General features: G+C 43.1%; 1 long non-coding RNA gene across 2 annotated transcripts in view; it reads right to left on the bottom strand.

Annotated features, from left to right (window-relative positions):
• Positions 1 to 1,100: 1,100 nt before the first annotated feature.
• The window catches only part of LOC115939381 (uncharacterized), a 128,780-nt gene continuing 111,848 nt past the window's right edge, over positions 1,101 to 18,032 (bottom strand). Inside the window, exons 5-6 of one of the 2 annotated variants that reach the window (XR_014138996.1) lie at positions 11,135 to 11,192; positions 1,101 to 4,775 (exon numbers count right to left, since the gene is read on the bottom strand). This is a non-coding gene — a long non-coding RNA (uncharacterized LOC115939381). Of the gene's footprint in view, positions 4,776 to 5,162; positions 7,131 to 11,134; positions 11,193 to 18,032 lie in introns of those variants that run through there. The other variant, XR_014138995.1, reaches the window with a different exon arrangement.

Raw genomic sequence — 18,032 nt, 5'->3', positions numbered from 1 at the left:
TTGGGGGGAAACCCCATCATTATAACATGAACAGTAAAATAAATGTTTTTTGAACATCATCAGCAAGTATGAAAATTACGTTTCACTTTTTTTTTTTTAAAGATTTTATTTATTTATTTGAGAGAGAGAATGAGATAGAGAGAGCACATGAGAGGGGGGAGGGTCGGAGGGAGAAGCAGACTCCCTGCTGAGCAGGGAGCCCGATGCGGGACTCGATCCCGGGACTCCAGGATCATGACCTGAGCCGAAGGCAGTCGCTTAACCAACTGAGCCACCCAGGCGCCCTACATTTCACTTTAATAAAAAGGATTTTACCTTCTCCTCAAACACACATAAAGTTTCTAAGGAAATTTTCTGGATAGAGGGACCCCAACTAGCACATTTAGAAATAAGCTCTCCAGTTCTCCCCTCGGTGTTTCAGGACAACTAGGCACTCTGACATCTGCCAGTAAGGAAACTGACTTCATACCTTCAACTTTTTACCATGAGCTGATATAGAGTGTATCTGGTGTTCCAAGTATTTTGTCTGACAGGAGAATTTGGATCTGTCAGGACAGCAGTTCTCAAACTATACGTTAGCACTGGAACCAATTTTTCTCCCCCAAATGAAATCTTAGGAGAAAGTCCAGTATGGGCACCAGATGAAAGTGGAGCATCCTCAGTTGATGTGACGGACTAGAGGGGGGAAAGTCCCTCCTTGGGGGTTTATTTGGGCCCACTTACTCATCATTCCCCAAGGTGGTTACTGAGGCGACACTGCCAAGCCCCAAGGGCTCTATTCTTTTAAAAGATTTTTTATTTATTTATCTGGGGGGGGTGGGGAGAGAGAGAGAAAGCGGAGGAAGGAGCAGAGGGAGAGGGACAAGCAGACTTTGTGCCAAGTGCAGACCATGAGTCGGGGCCCAATCCTTGACCCTGAGATCATGACCTGAGCCGAAACCAAGAGTCAGACCCTCAACCAACTGAGCCCCCCAGGAGCCCCCCAAGGGCTCTATTTTATCCCTTCTCATACCTTCTCATACCTCATCCCTTCTCATATCTGGGCTTGGTGACTTTTTAAAACTCATACTTTATTCTATGCATGCCTTTGTGTCTCAAAGTTGGGCATACATAAAAATTTCTTAAATGTCAAGTCATATATCAAATGCTGCTTACACTACATTAAACTTGGGAATCCGATGGCTAATGTGGATCCTAACACAAAAATTACAGTTTCTATTTGTAGCTCTTTGGCAACGATATCCTTAGCATATTTGCAAGTTCAACGTCTTTTTTCTTGCGGGGGGGGGAAGTGGAGGGAAAAGGGAGAGGGAGAGAGAGACTCTCAAGCAGGCTCCACGCCCAGCATGAAGCCCAACAGGAGGGTCGATCCCACCACCCCAAGATCATGACCTGAGCCAAAATCAAGAGTTGGACACCTAACCGACTGAGCCACCCAGGAGCCCCCAAGGTCATTTTATAAGCACAAAATTTTGTCAGGATAATGCATTTTAAATGAGTAAGCACATCATTGGGACATATAAGATCCCCTGCTGTGACTGTACTTTCATCAGTGGCCATTAGCTTGCTACAGATGGTACAGTAAGTTTCAGACTATATACGAAAACGCACACCAAAAAAAAAAAAATTCCCTTGAGGTTTAATAGGAGGAATGAATTTAATGTGTTGCCAGGTAATCATTATTTTAAAAAATGTAATACCAGATCAGCACACAAAAGAAAGACTGAAATGCCTTCATGAAGAGCCAATGCCTCTAATATTCTTCTAACAGGAAAATGTAACAGCCTTTTCTTTCTAAGTATTTTCTGCCTGCTGTTCCCCAGTTATATTTAAAGAGGTTAACGTGTCTCCTCAGGCAAAGACATCACATTTCCAGTGTTCTTGCAAGGCAACGGCCAGAGTGAAGGAGCTGTCCTGAGTCACCTGGAACCACCAACTTGAATCAGGGAAAGGCCCCAATGTTCTGTCCCTCAGAATTAACATAGCGTTTAAAAGTAGCAAACTCTATGTCCAAGACAGTGTCATAAACATTCACATATATAGAAGGGATAAAAGTGACTTGTTGTTTCAAAATTCATGATTAACCATATTTCTCATTTCAAAATACTGTGAATTCTCCCATGATTTTCATTTTAATTTATTATTAAAAATAATTATGGGAGCACTCTAGTAGTGCTTAGATGACTTTAAAATAGTCAATCTCTTTCCAGGAACCAAAAGCATGGTTAAGAGAAATAAGGACTGCAAACAGTCCTCAAACACCTGGTTATGTCCCCCGTATGTATCTATGTTGGTGGTTTAGAAGTGAAGCTACTTTTCCCTGAGGAATGATGTTGCTCGGGACAGTAGCCAGGTCAAGCCACAGAAACTTATTTCACTTAGAATGTATCTGTAGTACTATATACCTGACATGAAATGTATATTGTAACTGTGCTGCAATACTAGTAATTGTATAAGGAATAAACTAATAGAACTAAGAATGATTTTTATTTTTCTGTGTGCAAATGTGTAAAAAAATTTAATCAGGAGAGGATGACCTCGTGATTACTCAAAAGTTGACGACATTGGTTATTATGCCTTATTTTACTTTCAAATATACTACATTCTTTTCCTTTGAAAATGATTATATCCCTACCCTTGAGCTTAAAGCTGTGACTAGCATCACTGGGGGGCTCTCCAAAATTGAACAGAGGGAAGAAAGGAAAAAAGCTTAGAAAAAGAGAGATTTACTTGAAATATAGAAAAAAAAGTGGTAATATGTATAGGTGGAATTCACGAAGACCAAAACCTGAAAAAGGGGGTGGGCAAAGAAGAGGATTTAATAGAGTTCCACCCAGTAAGACGGAAAAGTGTTGGATCAGACCTCTTAGCTGAGCCAGGAGAGCCTGGGAGGGAGCGGGGGAGTCTGGGAGGCCGACCACGGGCAACGTGCGACTGGTCATAAGGGTGACCAGAATGTGTGCGAAGCAAGTGTTTATAATGTGAGAAGGCTTTGTGTGGTAAACCTGGTAAGAGTTTGTTTGTCCATCTTTCAAAAGAAGCAATTTATTTGGCCTGGCGGGTGACTCAGTCGATGAGAACAGAGTCAAGGCTCAGCATGGGGTAGTGAGTGGTATGTGCTTAGCTTCATGGTCACAGCGCATGAATAGCTCTAAGCAGTAGGCTCCCAAACACACAGTGCCGCCAAAAGGTACAAACCGAGCCTATAGACAGCACAGTATAACAACTCTCTAGTTCTAACAACAACTCTCTGTTCTAACAATTCATTTTTCTGTGGGACACTTAACTCCTTATTTAATAGGGGAGGGGTGGGATGGAACAGAAGTTAGGTTATCACGATCTGAAAAATTGGTTACTATTATCATACCTAACCTTAAACTATTTCCTGAAAATGATTACTGGACCCTATCTTCGAATGATATGAGCTCCATGCAATTTTTCTTAAGCAAGCTCTACGCCCAATGTGGGGCTCAAACTCACGACCTGAGATCAAGAGTTGCACACTCCACAGACCAAACCAGGCAAGTGCCCTGAGTTACATGCATTTTTAACATCACAAATGAGCTAAAAGTAAATCTGAAATACAGTAATATTTAAAGGCCTTTTAGATCACAACACAAACTTCGGCCTTACTAAATAGATGGGACTGCATTTTTGAATGTGAGTGTAAGCATGAGTGTGACTGTGTGTGTCTAAAGCTGGTAAATTCCCGTTCCATTACCAGAAAGAAAAGGAAGGGAATACTGGTTACAATCAAAGGTATCCCCTCCCATTTGGTTCTGGACAAAAGTCAAACTGACCTTACTGCAGTGTTTTTCAAACTGTAGGCTGGGTTGTAAAATAAATTCGATGCATTGCAAGCAGCATTTTTATAAAAACGAAACAGAATAGAATAAAATAGAAAACAAGAGTTTCTCACACTTAGTGTAACTACTATTTTATGAAACAGTTGCTTCTTTTATGTGTGTGTGTTATGTGTACTTTTTCATGATGTAAAACATAATCCTTTCTGTGATTCCCAGGGAAGAAAATGGTTTATTAGGAAAGAAGATTAAAGATCATGTTTGAAACGAGGTGGGAGGATACATGTGCGGATTTAATTTAACCGGCGTGTGCCTACATGGCCTCATCTTGGAAACTGACCCATAAAGCAAGATGCATTTACATTACTAATCAACAACTATAAAGATACCATGCAAATCTTTATTCACTCATTCGTCAGTTTAGTGTCTATTCTCCCTAGTCAGAGGTTATGGAGAGAGGACGAAATTATTTAAAAAAATTAAGTGGGGCCATATAATATAGTAATAGCTAACACATGCTGAGTGCTTATTATGCACCTGAAAGTGTTCTCATTGACTCCTTTACATGTCATTAACTCATTTGATCCTCCCAAGAATCTCACAAAGGTAAAGACTAATACTATCCATGTTTTACAGATGAAGACTCTGAGAAATTAAGTCGGTTGCCTCTGAGGCAGAGCCGCATCTGAACCCAGGAAGTCTGGATCCAGAGCCTTCACTCTTAATTGTATCTGATCCTTAACAGTTCATACCAGTCATCCCTAATTGAGAGGAAGTCTGTGACACTGGGGAGGAAGCAGGAAATAAATACACCCCAAAGGGACACTCTTGCCTCGGCTGTGCTGTCCTCCTCCTTTCTCCCGCGGTTAAAGCCCGCCGTCCATGCCACAGTTAGCCTCCTTCACACTCTGATCCCCGATGCATTCCGAACACGCTTCCCAGCAGATTAGTTCAAACTCCATCTCTTCTTTCCTTCCCCAGAAGACATGTAAAAATGCAACTGAGTGCATACCTACTTTTCGGTAATGAACTGAACTCTTATTTATTTGAAGTTAAAAAGGATTCATTCTCAGGTGCTTCAACTTTCCTACTTAGCCAGTCATTTCCAACACATCTTCCATGTCTTAGCTCCTGAGACCAGTGAGAAGCTGGCAGCCCTTGTGTTTACTGTCAGTCTGGGTTACACAGAGCTCGGAGGGGCACTTCTTTCTTTGCACCCACTTGCATTACTCTCCTCATTGGTTTCAAACAAGATCCAAAGATATCACAGGTATAATATACACTGTGACAGGTGCACCCTTGTGTTTCAGAAAAATATGAAAGAATTATGTACCAAAGCTTTCTCTTTTTCATCCAATCTACCCCCGCCCCCCTTGCCTTCAGAATATATAGTAAGCCCTACAGACAGAGCCTAGACAGACAGTAAAAATAAGTAAAAATCAACACTATTCTTGGTAGCACGGTTACCTTTCCCAGCTACCAGGTCCACGAGTAAGAAACTAACACAGCACTGTTTGAGTGCTGAGCAAACACAACGTGCTTCTCCATCCTGAAAGAAGGAAGTACTATTCGTCTTCTTATACGATCTGAATTAAAATGGCCAGTGCAAATGAATCCTGGAACCAAAGGGAAACCACGTTTAGATCTTGGTCTGACCTCCCCACCTTGGCCACGTAATTTGAAACTTTCCTTGTAAGAGCGCCTTGTGGCCAAACATAACTATCTTTCAAACTTAAATGATAAAAAATTAACGCATAATGATGCACGTATGTGGAGGAATTAAACTATTGAGAATAATTCAGGGTTCTTTCAAAATGTAATGTAATACTCATATAACTAAGACAAAATCTGAGGCTTAAGTATATTGTGACAATGCTTTCCCAGCCTTTGCTTATCTATACATTCTCCAAGAAGCCTATTTAAAGTAAGGCAATGATACGGGCGCGTGGCTGGCTTAGTCAGAAGAGCATGTGACTCGATCTCAGGGCCATGAGTTTGAGCCCCACATTGGGTGCACAGACTACTTAAAAACAAAAAAGTAAACTTAAAAAAAAAGTAAGGCAATGGTTTAACACTTTTAAAAAATACATATTACACAGAGTTCAGTCAAAATATTTCTAACTGAATAATAACCGTGAACAGGCCAGTGTCAATGTCATATGATTTTACTATTTATCACTACAATAATTTTTAGGTTATTTTTAGATATATTTAAAGTTACTTCTTTTCTAGGTCAGATTTTACTGTTTATTTCTAACACATATTCATTGTGTCCAAAACCAATACTTTTCACAGGCGCTAGGATACATTTTCTATAGTTGTTTTTTTTTTTTTAAAAAAGGATGATTCAAGGTTGTACCAATTCAGTTGAACAGGTTCTAAGAAAAGATAAAGGCTTTGGATAAAATATGACACTTTTTACTAGTGGTATTACATACTGGGACTTTTTTTTTGGTGATGATGTTCATTTTGCTGCCCATTTACCCTGTTTCACTGCTTGGGACCAAGAGCATTCATTTTGAAGACAGCCATCCAGATGAGGGTAGTACTTGGCCATGGGAATCAGATTTTCCTAAACTGGGAAGCTGAATGATTTCTGGAGCAGGGGGAGGGGAATCAAATGTAAAAAGTTAATGGCCAACACTAAAACTGCTTCTATACCAGTAAAAAATAATACAGATAATAACCTTCTGCACAGGAGCATTTTGTTTACTGAGGGGATCTGCCAGATGCCCCCTGAGAATACACGAATTAGGGGTGTTGTTCTCTAGGTTGTGAAGGGGTACACACAGCTAGAAACACATGGAACTTCCCAGAGAGCAGCTACTGTTAGGAAAGAAGTGGGTCCAGGGTGAAAAGTTATCCCACACAAGCTTCATGTTCACGGAGGCACGGACAGCTTCTCTCTTCCTTTCCTATCTGTGCACACGTCAGGCCGCCACCCTGCCCCCCCCACCCCCACCAGTCTAGCAGAGAGGGAAAAAACAGAGTGCCAGGCATAGGACTAGGCTCTGCTTTCCAGGACACTTTGCTAAGACACATGCTTTCCAGGTAGTGTGTTAAAAAACAAAAGACTAAAGAAGACTGAGGTTTAATACCCATTTTTGAAAATTATTCAAGTGAAAGAAACTCTTTAACCCGGAGTATATATATGTCAAAGTACACTTTATTTTACCATATTATTTGTCAATTACACTTCAATAAAGGTAAAAAAAAAAAATCCCATTAAAACTTCCGGTGGAGTAAGTACTATCTCCATGTAGGATCAGTTTTGCCTCTTAATAGCTCTGTGGCCTCGGCAAGCCACGGGGAACTCACTTTCCTTATCTGTAAATGGAAAAGGTTAAGGTAAATGGCCTCTAACCTTCCTTTCAATTCCAAATTCTCAAGCTTAAATTTAAATTATTTTCCAACTTATTTTCCCCTTCCAGTATCTTTGATCTTAATCCTATACTCATTTTGCCTTAAAAGAAAAAAAAAAAGGGAGTAGTGGGGGAGGGGAGCCAGGAAGGCTTAACAAGACAGATTCTCTCTTTAACTTCCTGCTTCGCCCTAGACATTCATAGTTTTAAGAACAGGCAAGTGAATATGAAACGTAATAAACTCCCTATATATTAATTCTAAACACGTGGCAATATTTGCAACGTATTTTAAATTATAGAGACATTCCTCTTTTTCACAATTACATATTGAGCCACTTCTAAATCCATTGCCAACTCCCCTGTGCTCCAGAAAACAAAGAACCCTAAAGCGAAAACTAAACAAGAAAGTAAGTTATGATTAACCATGGTATTGTTTCTTCCCATTAAGGGGGTCAACTGAAAACTGGTTGTAGATATTTATATTTATTTGCCCCTTCAATGAGAGGTGCTGAATTTATCTTCTTCCAATTATTGATGTAGACATACCCCAAATACTGAAATCCTTTGGAATCTGTCTGCCTTAAATTTCCTACTTGCAATAGCAAGATATACCATGTACTTGTGAAAATACAGGACACTCAGGAAATATATTCAGATACTCATGCTGATTACACAGACTTTAAAAGGAAATGCTACCTCTAATTTTTAAAATTTTACAATATTTTAAAACATTACACTATTCTATCTCTGAGAACTAAACAGCAGACTGTAAACTGCAAATATTTACTTAAAAATCTTTAAAATCGGGACTATTAAAGTGATGTTCCAAATTTTGAAAAACCTGGGTTATTTTTTTTTTTAAAGATTTATTTATTAGAGAGAGAGAGAGAGTGTGTGGGGGGGAGTCTCGAGCAGACTCCCCACTGAGCATGGAGCCCAACGCCGAGCTTGAGCTCATGACCCTGAGACCATGACCCAAGCTGAAAACAAGAGTCGGACGCTAAACAGACTGAGCCACCCAGATGCCCCGGAGTTATACTTTTTAATTCTATTAAAACCCCTTTTCTTTCAGTAAGTGGTATTTTCCTTTCTGGCTATCACAGCTAATCAACAATATAAAACAAAAAGCTTTTTCTAAAGGTTTAAGTAAGCAACATTATTCAGAGCCAACCAGATTCAGGGACTGGTGAGGGCTCATTCCCAACGGGGGTGAAATAGCTGAGTTCTCTCACACACTAGACTCACTGAGCTTCCTTGTGCACATTCTATAAAACTGGGATAACAGGGGGTTAGGGAGACGGGGTAACTGGATGACAGGCATTAAGGAAAGAGCATGGTGTATTTTGCAAAACTGATGAATCACTGACCTCTATCTCTGAAACCAGTAATAATTATGTGTTAATTAACTAAATTTAAAGAAAAAAAATAAGACTGGGATGACAGCAATATCTATCTACCCTCATGCTCCTCACCCAACGCTCAGCACATAGGAAATACTCACTCAATGCTGGTAACATCGTTTTCTTTGCCATACGAACGGTCACAAAAAATACAGACTGGATCAAAACAAATCCAACCCTAACTATTAGAAGCACAAGGAAAAGAACGTACTGAGAGGGCCCCTGAGTAGCTCTGTACGTGGCAACACCAGTCACTGCTATGTATCGAGCACTTACGGTGGACCACGCAGTTCGCTTCCCTTATTTCAGGACAGCAACCATATAACCAGACTGAAGCACTGAAGTTCAAAACTCGCAAGCCATACCACACTCCGTTTCCTCTCTTATTGTTTATGGTCTTTTGTTTCTTCTCTTCATGCTTTTAGAAGAAGTGCTTGGCTACCTGATGTGACTTCTCCCACTCTTCATGATCAGTCTAGGTGCCTTGATAAAAGGAGTAACAGTTTCTATTTTCACTTCAGGTTCCCCTCTCAGAACAGGTGTAAAGGAAGATGGCCAGAAAAATCGGGCAAGTGTGAAAAGTTCTTAACTATCTTGGAAGAGTGAATTATCATTTTCAAAAGTTTTAAATGGATCTCGGCTTACTGGGTGCTTTACTAAACTACCAATTTGTGGTCCCATTAAGAACACATGAAGGGAGGGGCGCCTGGGTGGCTCAGTTGGTTAAGCGACTGCCTTCGGCTCAGGTCATGATCCTGGACTCCCTGGATCGAGTCCCGCATCGGGCTCCCTGCTCGGCGGGGAGTCTGCTTCTCCCTCTGACCCTCCCCCCTCTCATGTACTCGCTCTCTCTCATTCTCTCTCTCTCAAATACATAAATAAAATCTTTAAAAAAAAAACAAAAAACACATGAAGGGAAGGAATCTAGTTTTACCATGAAACCCTTTTCCCCATTAGGTATTAGCTTCTGACTGGGTGATGGGATATGAATACTCTTCAGTTCCTTGGATGTGGAGCTGGAGATGCTAAGAATGCTTCAGGGGGTCAGGTGAGTGACCTCAGTGCATTCCAACATACAAACTTACCTGCGCATCATGAAAGTTTAAGGTCCTAAAAATGACAACATGATAAACTTCAGCATAGCAAGACAATGTAACTCTACATCTGAGCCAGCAGGTGTCTCTCTGCAGCCCACGACGCCAACCCAAAAGATCACAGGATACAGAAGACCCCCCGCACTGCTATAATTCTGTGATCCTGGAACCATGTAAGGGCATGAACTGTGAGATCAGACCACCAGAAAAGGTATGTTTCTGAGAAATTGAATTTGGGGATCTAAGCAGATACGGGAATTAATGAAAAGTGTTACTTTTTGAAAATTACATTTAATAGGCAAGATCTAACAGCACAGAGCAATCAGTTTTACTCAAAATGGTATAATGATTCTTGGCTACTGGTCAGCAGAGGAAGGTCAAAGTTCAAACAAAGAGAGCTGAGAAGTGAACGGTATGTGAAAAATAGAAACACAAGCTTAGTTACAAAGGGAAGGAGAGGGGCGCCTGGGTGGCTCAGTTGGTTGAGTGTCTGACTCCTGATTTCAGCTCAGGTCATGATCTCAGGGTCGTGAGACTGAGCCCCTCGTCGGGCCCTGAGCTCAGCTTGGAGTCTAGTTAAGATTCTCTGTCCCTCTGCCCCTCCCCACCTCTTAAATAAATAAATAAATCTTAAAAAAAAAAAAAGTAACTTCCAAAGGTAATATCCCAAAATCCCAGAAGGGAAATGTGATAAAACATAAAACGACAGAGTGTTGAAAGTAAACTATGTAAGTTGGGGGGAAGGAGGTGCAATGTGAATGCCATCTAGAGAAATGTCTAACTTTACTTAATCAGACTGTGGGCCCCACTCCCAGCGTCTCCTCTGGGTCCTGAACCAAGTGACGTGTTGAGGGAGAGGAGCCAGGGGAGAGAGAAGAGCTGAAATGAGAGGAAGGCAAGATCTAGATCAGGAGACCCAAGCCTCCCCACAGCAAGGCAAAAAGGCAGAAATTGTGCAGATCCAGAGAGGGAGACACAGGGGAGGAGAAAGGTGACAGGTCAATTTTGCAATCTCTTCCCCAAATGATAAGGAGCGGTTTCTTTAAGAATTGTTTAAAAGCTTGTTTTGTTCAAAACGGAAACGTATCTGACACTTAAAGGTCATCATGAATGAATGTTCAAAATCAAAAATGAATGGGTGTTCAAACACATTGGGTGCTCAAAGATTAAGACAGAAAGTTTCTCAGGCCAGCCTAACAGGTCCCACAGAATTTACCAACGATGGAAAAAAAAGAAAAAAAATAATTACCAGTGATGTTCCCAATTGCTTTAGGAGCAAAGGGTTTGTTTTTGTTGGGTACTTTTTGGTTGTATGACTGGTTTGTTTGGGGCTTGGGCCCATTTTAAAGAACTTCACAAGAGCAAACCCTTACATACAGTGTCTACACAATGTGCCAGGTACTCTTGAAAGGACCTCACAAATACGAATTCATTCAGTCACTGTATACAGACCCCTGCTAATTTCAGTTCCCTACCTGTTCAGTGGCTCACTCTGTTCCATCTGAAAGTACCTCCATTTCTTCCATTTTTCTCCTGAAAAAGATAAGGAAAATACAGTGAGTAGTCCTAAAAGCACACGTGTTGTATATCACTGTTTGCCGACTTCTGAACTCAGGAGCTCCAAGAGGGCTTCGTGACGCCTTGGTCAATTATTTCAGCGGCATAACTTTCCTGAGCCCCTAGGTAGAACCACTGAGACAGTATCACCGTATGTCTAGATAATAGGAGATTTGGAAAACAGATACTTGATGGTTTCAAAGGAAATCAACGTGCCATATTAAAAAGTTAGATGCGTAGGGAAACAATTTAGAACAAGGTTCTTGACTCTCAATCCTTCTACATTTATTATGCCTTTTCAAACTACATTCTCTCTCAAGTTCTTTTTTTTAGGTGGGCAGCACCTTTCCGCACTGGAGGAAATAACTGCTGTTCTAAGGGCAGAAACAATTGGTAGATATAGCTATCATAGATTTACTTAAAATTTTTTTAAAATGACAATGGAAAAGCAATCATCAAAAAAGAGGGTCCTGCCTAGGGAAGGTAGCTGTTCAGAGTGTTTTCACCAGGTGACATTTACCTCTGGGAATTCAGGACTGACAGGTAATCATGACTGTCTTTCAAATCTCTTGCATCCAAAAGTTCTACCTCACTAAGACTTCAGAAATGATTATGTTTATCAGTACTGATTCATGCTAACAAAGCTCATAAGAGATTGATGTATAAAGCTATAATACCTTTATATTATGTACAATGAAAATTATGATTGCCAGACGGTCTGGACACTTGCTCCATCCAGCTTGACTAATACATTCACATTTCTTTAGTGAACAAATATTTCCTGAAATCCCAGGTATCAGAACCTTACAGGCAGGTGGAAGGTCAAGCCAAATTAACTGAAGATTGCTCAGCGAACATATCAGAGCAAGCACAATCTCAATGCCAATGGCCTCCAACATTCTTCTTCCAGACAAGTATCCTCCCATCTCCTGTACTAGTCCTAGTCCAGGCTCCATCATCCTTCTCCTGGACAAACTCAAGACACTCCTAAGTATTCCCAGCTTCTACTCTCTCCCTTCCAGTCCATTATCCACCATTATCTGGTGCATCCAGAGTATACATCCAAAGATAGAAAACAGCTCATGGCTCAGCCTGACTCAAACCCCTTCAGTGATGTACATTGGGCTCATGATAAAGACCCAAAAAGTTGACTTGAAGGCCTCGCTCTGGCCCTGCTCACCTGCCCAGCTTCCTCCAGCACCACCCGGCCTGTCTTCTTCACCCACTGCAGCCACGCTGGTCTACTTTCACTCTCTTGAACGTGCAAAATCCCTCAGCACCTCAGAGATTTTGCATACCTCATTTCCTCTGCCTGGAAATTAATAACAATATTCTGCCCCGTTCCCCACGCCCCCCACCCCAAGCACACACTTGCTGTGTAACCGGCAGATTCTACCTTGAATGTGACCTGACCCCAACACTGGGACAGATTCCCCTATTTGAAGCTCCCATAGCATCTGGAGCTTCTCCTTTGTAGCACTTATCAGTAACAGCTTAGAATTACACATGTATGTGATTACGTATGTTTATTTCTCCCAGTAGAGTAATAAGAAGCTCCATGCAGGTGGACGCTGGACTCATTTTATGAGCACATTCCACAAGACTGGACATTCAAGAGATACTCTATTGAAGGAAGAAGGATGGCTTCAGGCTGTAAGAACCTGTTGCATCCATCACCAAAACAGGAATAATTCTGCCAGGTAGACCATATGGCTTCCTTGGTTAGGCTCCATCCTCCCCAGTGTGTCCTCCCACCCCTGCCACTCAATAATTACATGGGCATTGTCTACATTCACTTCTGTAACATTACTGTTACCTTGACTTCCATGGCCACAATAAATCTTAAGATACTAAAAGACAAACAGCACAAAGTTCAAGATACATTTGGGTAGCAACTCTGCACAGAGGACTTGTGGCAGTGGGTTACTAAGAAACGCTATAAACAAAAGGGAAAACATAAATTGTGGCCAAAGGAAGCCCTCGATGAGACAACACCGGCAAACAAATAACATGCACATACGCATGCACACAAACACCCGAGGCACAGCCCTTGGAAGAGGGGCACGCAAGACTGAGTGTGCTCTGAGATCCTGCCCCAAGCAAAGGGCTCATAGCAAGAAAGTGTGAAGACTCCTGAAGGAGGCCCCAGATACTGCTCCTCTGCTTCCTTCCCAGGCCCTGGTACACAGGGGACCTGCTGTGTACTGTGTTAGTCTCCCATTTGCCTTACAAATCAACAATTAGTTGGCATTTCCTAATGCACTGTGTAGAATGCTTTCAATGGCTCACAGCTGTGGTTAATATTTTAAAGATGTTCTCCTAACATCTCAGTCCTCTTATGTGATGTGAATGAGAACAGTCCTGGTAGGAAGAAGTCCCACAGTGCCCTTGGATCTAAATTCATGTCTAGTCATGGAGCTGGGAAAGGGCCGACTTCACTCATTCTTTCCACAAACAGAATGCACCTCGAATAAGCCAGGCACCGTTCCAGGTGCTGTGAACACAAGACAAGCAAGACAAAATCCCTTCTTCTCAAGGAAGTAATATTCTAGGAGGAGCCAAACAAGGAACACACATTAAATAAAACATAAAATATGTCCAGTGCGGGGCGGGGGGGGGCGGGCAGGAAGGGGAGATTAAATTAAAAAAAAATTTTTTTAAAGATTTTATTTATTTATTCATAAGAGACAGAGATAGAGAAGCAGAGGGAGAAGCAGGCTCCCCGCGGAGCAGGGAGCCCGATGCGGGACTCGATCCCAGGACCCCGGGATCATGACCTGAGCCGAAGGCAGACGCTTAACCATCTGAGCCACCCAGGTGGCTGGGAGATTAAATTTTAAGTAGGGCAGTCAAAGAAAGCCTCACTGGAGAAACTGACATAAGAACAAAGTCCTAAAGAAAATCTGGGAAGGAGTTATGTAGATAGATTGAGAAAGACAGTGACAGACAGAGGAATCAGCAAGGGCAAAGGTCCTGAGGCAGAAGTGTGGCCTGTCTGAACTGGGATATGCAAGGGAGATGGTAATAGTATATGGGGTCAGAGAGGTAAGTGATGGGTCTCTTAGGGCCCTATAAGGCCTTTGGCTTTTATTCTGAGAGCCCTGGAATGCAACTGAGGTGTCATGGGCAGAAGCCAATATGATCTGGCTGCTATGTTGAAGACAGACTGAAGAGAGAGCAAGAGGGAGGTAGCAAGACCAGTTAGTGGGCTACTGAAATAATCCAGGCAAGAGAGCGCAGTGAGCCACTAAACTAGAGGAGTGACAGGGCTTCTAAAAAGCGGATGGATTCTTCAGGGCCCTTGAACGAAGTGCCCTGGGAATTAACTCTAACTCCGGTAAGGACTGATTCTAGTAGTCTTAATCCTTTTATCACTAAGAGGGTTTTTTTGGTTTTAATTCTTACTTTCATAAAAGAAAACTTAGTGGATTTTTATCTATACACAAGTAACATATGATCATCACAGTGGGAAAAAATTAAACACAAAAAAATCTTTGCATCACCTGATGAAAGAAGACCAGACAGATGTACTTTTTAAAACCAGACTTGGATCAATATGATCTAACCCTGACATTTGTCAGCTGTACCAGTTTGAGTTCAAACCAGAAAAAATGCTTGGCACATCACTGAGGAAGCCACACTTTTTTGCAGACTTTCTCCCCGAGAAACCCGTGATGATAACGTGATGTAAAGTAAAAAATTCACAATGATGAATTCTTAAATAATTTTTTAAAAAATTTTAAGGAAGTACTCTTTATTCTCTGCTCTTTGGTTAATTTGGGCGGGGGATAGATGGGAGGGAGCAAGGCCTAGCTGTCATCACAGAAACCATTCTGCCCCAGGGCAGAGAAGCAGCATTTAGCTTGCAGTCATCAAGCCAGAGGGCAGTCATCTGTGCGGTAAACAAAGCCCTGTCCTTCCCGAAACAGGGCGCTGCGGTTCAGTCAAACACGATCAGGGGGCCTGGTCTCTAGCTGCAAAAAAATTAAACTCTGACTGCCGGCGTTTAATACCTATAGCTGATAGGTCCCACCTGTTCAGCTTTTCTCAAAGTGTGCCGGGACAGGTAAATCTCTCATGGTCACTACTGTCATCGCCCCTCTAAAGCAGAGTTTTCTTTTTTTTTTAAAGATTTTATTTATTTATTTGACAGAGAGACACAGCGAGAGAGGGAACCCAAGCAGGGGGAGTGGGAGAGGGAGAAGCAGGCTTCCCGCCGAGCAGGGAGCCCGATGCGGGGCTCCATCGCAGGACCCTGGGATCATGACCCGAGCCGCAGGCAGACGCCCAACGACTGAGCCACCCAGGCGCCCCTAAAGCAGAGTTTTCTTAAACTGTGAGGCACACAGGAATTGCCTGGAGGTCTGTTCAAATGCAGATTCTGACTTGGTACCTCTGGGTGGGGGCTTGCGATTCTCCATCTCTAGTAGGCTCTCTGGTGATGCCGTGCTGCTGGTCTGTGGACCACAATCTGAGTACACAGTGGTAGAATATTTATTGTCCTGTCCCCATCCCCTCTCCCTTCTATTCCCTTTATAAGTACCAGTGACAGAGACTGAGACATCGGCATTTAAGACTGTTTTACTCTTGTACTGAAAATGAGAATCTGCCCTCCATATAGTGTCGGGTAACTAAATCCCAGCAACAAGCAGTTTTTCTGAGGCATCTTTCGCTGACGGATTTGATCTGAAACTCCCGTTTGACCAGCCACAGAAGGTTCTCTTTCCCTTCTCCCTCTCCTACACTCATCCCCTTCCCACGTGGAAGAAGGGTCCCCACAAAGGACCACCGCTATAGGTAAGCCCCCAGATTCAGCATGAGATGAGGGTGTGAAAGAACCAAAATTACTCAACATTTTCCACCTCATCCTTCTTTAGTAAAGAGGCTAATCCACAGACAGTTGTGGCAGTGGCTGAGGACGCATAGAATTTTCATCATGGGGGAAAGCTTAGAGCCACGGATTGCTTCAGGCACCGGCCCTACTGGCTTCTATGACAATTAGCCCTAGAATGCTCTTCCATAGGACCCGGTCCCCCTCAACTTCCTGGCGGGGAGTCTCATGGGGTACACACAGGGGTACACACATGGCCAAATCTCTCCTTCAGAAGATAACGGATACTTTCTAATTACAGATAATTCATGTGAAAATAGAACCCTAGCTAGAACACGCCTCTCTCAGCCCTTAGCCTCAGCCCTGAGCTAATATTTCGTGCATCCTCAATAATTTTTATTACCATTTCACAGGTCTGTATTTCTTTGTTAGTTTGCTTCTAAAGTAGAAGATAATAATGGTGAGATTGTTAAAAAAAAAAAAAAGAAAACTGCTTCTCTAGGACAAGGATCCCCAGCACATGTGAGAAAGGCCTACTTGTTGTTTTCTCTGAAGCCTGAAGATGACCAAAAGGAGATGAGGCGGTGGGAAAGAGGAGACCGTAGGGACGCAGAGAAGAGACTCGACTCACAGCCCCGACTGCTCCCCCACCTCAGGGATCCTGTAAAAAGCCCAGGGGTAGGAACCTGGCAGAAAGGGGTCATCGGACAAGAGGGTACAGAAGCAGTAAGCGCTCGGAGATTTACCACATCAATCCAGAGACCGCAATCACTTGTTTGCAGACTCCGAAAGAACGAACTGGAATTGTCGTTGCTTATATTAAGGAAACAAACTATTAACCAAAACCTATTAGAAGGGATAAATGAAGGTATACCCAGCTTGGGGCAAGATTTAAAAGAAGCAAAACATCACCTTACCCACAAGGGCACGCGGCAAAGAGCAGACAGGCTCATTCCACACTGCTCCTGCGGCTTAAACCCAAGGTGGGCTGGAAAAGGGGACGGCCTTGTCACAATATAAGGTAAAACTTCCTAACACAATACACTTCTCAGCCACCTTTTTTTTTGGCCAAGCACTGAGCTCCCATCGTTACTGAGATCGCCTCATCCTGCCACCCTGCTGCTCCCCACCATCACACATCCCAACTGAGCCAGGCTGCAGGTGGTCCCCAAACACGGCTTCATGATTCAGTGCAGCACAAGGGCTGTGCCTGGAATGGCTCCTCATCCCTGCGCCACACCCCGACTGGAAATCCCTGCCTCCACATAACCTCTGTGAGTCCTGGGCTGTCTCTCTTCTAAGAGCGGGTGGAGAGCCTGCCCCTCGTCCAGAGAACTTCACACACCTCTTCCCTGCGCAAACGCACTCAGCTGTGCACCCTCAGCCTGTGAGGCCTCTGAGGGCAGCATCTCAGGCGCTTACCCGTGTACCTGCAGCGCCGACCGCGGTGGCCTGGACCCCGTGTGCAGATGAAAAGGGGAGGAAGGCAGAGGACAGGAGGGAAGTGAAGAGAAGCTGCTGCCTAAATTATCATCTGTTACGTTTATCACAGGAGGACTTCTGATACTGAGAGGGAAGATAGTCGGAATGAACCTATTCTATGTAGAAAGACATGAATTATTGGGGTGCCTGGGTGGCTCAGTCGTTAAGCGTCTGCCTTCGGCTCAGGTCATGTTCCTGGGGTCCTGGGATCGAGCCCCGCATCCGGCTCCCTGCTCGGCGGGAAGCCTGCTTCTCCCTCTCCCGCTCCCGCTGCTTCTGTTCCCTCTCTCTCTGTGTCTCTCTCTGTCAAATAAATAAATAAAATCTTAAAAAAAAAAGAATTATTGTGGGACGCCTGGGTGGCTCAGTCGGTTAAGCGTCTGCCTTCAGCTCAGGTCATGATCCCAGGGTCCTGGGATCGAGTCCCGCATCGGGCTCCCTGCTCCGCAGGGAGCCTGCTTCTCCCTCTGCCTCTGCCTCTCTCTCTCTCTATCTCTCATGAA

Source organism: Leptonychotes weddellii, chromosome 12 (assembly GCF_054177405.1).
Source record: "Leptonychotes weddellii isolate Sample4059 chromosome 12, ASM5417740v2, whole genome shotgun sequence".
Classification (NCBI taxonomy): Eukaryota; Metazoa; Chordata; class Mammalia; order Carnivora; family Phocidae; genus Leptonychotes; species Leptonychotes weddellii.
The sequence above is the reverse complement of the archived record's forward strand: the minus strand, read 5'-3'. Positions and strand labels throughout refer to the sequence as shown.